We start from the raw sequence: 3,755 nt of genomic DNA, 5'->3' as shown, positions 1-3,755 counted from the left end.
AGGAGAATGATGTGATTGACATGACCCATTCCGTTAGCCTAGCACTTGATCGTTTAGTATATTGCTATTGCTTTCTTCATGACTTATACATGTTCCTGTAACTATGAGAATTATGCAACTCCCGTTTACCGGAGGAACACTTTGGGTACTACCAAACGTCACAACGTAACTGGGTGATTATAAAGGAGTACTACAAGTGTCTCCGAAGGTACATGTTGAGTTGGCGTATTTCGAGATTAGGTTTTGTCACTCCGATTGTCGGAGAGGTATCTCTGGGCCCTCTCGGTAATGCACATCACTATAAGCCTTGCAAGCAATGTAGCTAATGAGTTAGTTACGGAATGATGTATTACGTAACGAGTAAAGAGACTTGCCGGTAACGAGATTGAACTAGGTATTGGATACCGACGATCAAATCTCGGGCAAGTAACATACCGATGACAAAGGGAACAACGTATGTTGTTATGCGGTTTGACCGATAAAGATCTTCGTAGAATATGTGGGAGCCAATATGGGCATCCAGGTCCCGCTATTGGTTATTGACCGGAAACAAGTTCTAGGTCATGTCTACATAGTTCTCGAACCCGTAGGGTCCGCACGCTTAACGTTTCGTTAACGATATAGTATTATATGAGTTATGTATGTTGGTAACCGAATGTTGTTCGGAGTCACGGATAAGATCATGGACATGACGAGGAACTCCGGAATGTTGGTAACCAACTATCATGGAGTTCGTCAGCACTAGAGCCCGCAACTCTCGAACAGTTCGGCAGGCCTTGACCAACAACGCGTGGGCGCTGGATGTTCAGGGCGATATCTCCTTCACGGCACATATTCAAATTGCAAATATATGCCTCGCGATCACCACAGTACCTCGCATCGAAGACCAGGCTGATCAGTTCGCTTGGCCTGCCGATGTTTCAGGTGTCTATACGGCTAAATCGGTGTACCATAGGCTATGCCAGGGGCTTACCAGATCACCCACTGCACCGTGCATCTGGAGAAGCTGGGCACCGTTGAAGTGCAAAATCTTTGCTTGGCTAATAGTTCAATACAGACTCTGGACTTCAGACAGGAGGGCCTGGCATGGACTCCAAGACCAGCCTTCTGCTTGTTTCACGTGTTTGCAAGAGGAGGACAACGTTGACCACATCATCGTTCAATGTGTCTACGCCAGGGAGGCTTGGCACCGGTGCTTCGACTTCTTTCAGCTAAACATCGACCCTCCGACGAATGAGAGCACGTTCCAAGATTGGTGGCTCCAACAAAGAAGGAATCTCACAGGCAGGTCGATCCGAGGATTCGACTCATTTATCATTGGGATGGCTTGGGCTTTGTGGAAGCAAAGGAATGCAAGGCTGTTCAATCGACCCCATCAGCGAAAAACTCTGCCGCAATTAGTCCAGCAGGTGCTTCTAGAGCTCAAGGACTGGAGAGCGGCCGGATTAGGTGTAGGTGGCTTAGATCCATTTGTGAGAGAGTAGCCTAGTCGGGTCTGGTTGGTGTGGTGTCGGGTGTGACATTGGGGATGTTCGCATCTCGCAATGATATCTTGTAATTATTCTTTCTGCCTTCTATAAAGCTAATATATGGGATAATAGTGTTTGATCTCCGGAAGAGTTCCGGAATTCACCGGAAGGGGTTCCGGATGTTTCCCGAAATGTTTGGGAACGAGAACACGTTATTTGGGCCAAAGGGGAAAGCCCACAAGGTTTTCGGAAAGCGCAAAAGGAAGTTTTGCGGACTCCAGGGGCCAGACGCCAGGGTCCCTGGCGTCTGGCCCTGGAGTCCGAGAAGGACTCTTGCCTTTCAGGTAAAACCGACTTTGTGGAGGCTTTTACTCCAAGTTTCGACCCCAAGGCTCAACATATAAATAGAGGGGCAGGGCTAGCACCAAAGACACATCAAGAAACACCAAGCCGTGTGCCGGCAACCCCGTCCCCTCTAGTTTATCCTCCGTCATAGTTTCCGTAGTGCTTAGGCGAAGCCCTGCGGAGATTGTTGTTCACCAACACCGTCACCACGCCGTCGTGCTGCCGGAACTCATCTACTACTTCGCCCGTCTTGCTGGATCGAGAAGGCGAGGATGTCATCGAGCTGAACGTGTGCAGAACTCGGAGGTGCCGTGCGTTCGGTACTTGGATCGGTCGGATCGTGAAGACGTACGACTACATCAACCACGTTGATAAACGCTTCCGCTTGGCGATCTTCAAGGGTATGAAGATACACTCCTCCTCTCGTTGCTATGCATCACCATGATCTTGTGTGTGCGTAGAATTTTTTTTGAAATTACTACGTTCCCCAACAAAAAACACATCAATGTGGAATTAAAACACATCCGACAGATGCAGAAAGTGATACACGAAGTAACGAATCACTGGATATCATCAATAAACAAAAAATGAAAACTGCCATATTTACCCCAACGTTTTAGCATGTGAAAGGATGTAATTGCCATGTGCTGAACATGCACAAAAAGGAAAAAAATAACCAACGGAAAAGCAGGTGCAAAAACATGGCAACTGGATATGTGTTTGCTTCTTAAGAATGCAGTTGCCATGTAGGAGATTCAATTTGTCATGTTGGTAAAAAACAATATGGCAACTGAGGCAGTATATTGGAACACCCAACTACCATTGTCCAACAATCAGTGTGGCAACTAACATATTGACTTAATAAAAGCACATACCACATCTATTAGGTTCAAGTTGCCATGTTAACAAAACAAAAAGATGTGGCAACTAAGACACTGATTGATTGATTGATTGACTGATTCAGTTGTTCGGATATACACAACCAATGCCATGGGAATTAATGTGTTTGTTGGCTACCAACAGTATATGACAAGAGAAGACAAGAGATTAGATGGATACATACTCTGCTTTGAAAACTCTGAATATATACTCTGCTTAGTGCGAAGCCAGAAACTGAATATAGAGGGGGCCAAGACATGTCATATAATGCTAGAGGGGACCAAATCTCCTAAACATAGCTAATTTTGTCTGACAAATGGAGGATTAGGACTATATATATGTGTAGTTATGAGAGCATAGGGGAGGCCAAGGCCCCTGCCAGCACCCCCTGCCTCCGCCAGTGACTCTGCTTTGCTCTGCTCTGAATATATATAGAGTGAAGAATGTGGACGAGAAAATCATGAATACCAGAGTGTGCCAGTCCACAACATGTAATGTGGCAACTCACACATTGGCCTGGTGAAAAAAATGAGTTGCCATGTAGTGCAGTCAAATATGTTGTGCTATCACAGAACAATATGGCAACGAAGTGAGTACATGGTACATACAAAACTGCCATCACTCTACATATGACATGGCAACTGTCATACTTAATTTACAGAATTAGTTGCCACTTAGAAGGATAGTTGATTCAGAAACACAACTATCACTCCCTGAGTTTGGATCTCATAAACTGCCATTATCCTACACAGGACATGGCAACTGACATAGTTGACTCAGAAAATTAGTTGCCATCAATAAGGATAGTTGTGGATAAAAACAAGTGTGTTGAAATTGCCATGACTGCCATGATCATACACATTGAAATGCACCTACCTAGATCTAGGGTTCATACACAACTATCATACCCCTCAATTCAACAACAACATTGCCCTAAAACACGGAATATCGTAGCCTTCGAGACAAATCACAACTAACAAATTAGAAATGGAATCGCTCACGCATGTAGTTGCAGGAATCTAATTGCCACCCGAGCGAGCCTCACCGGCTTGAGTACCACCG

Source organism: Triticum dicoccoides, chromosome 7B (genome assembly GCF_002162155.2).
Source record: "Triticum dicoccoides isolate Atlit2015 ecotype Zavitan chromosome 7B, WEW_v2.0, whole genome shotgun sequence".
Classification (NCBI taxonomy): domain Eukaryota; kingdom Viridiplantae; phylum Streptophyta; class Magnoliopsida; order Poales; family Poaceae; genus Triticum; species Triticum dicoccoides.
The sequence above is the reverse complement of the archived record's forward strand: the minus strand, read 5'-3'. Positions refer to the sequence as shown.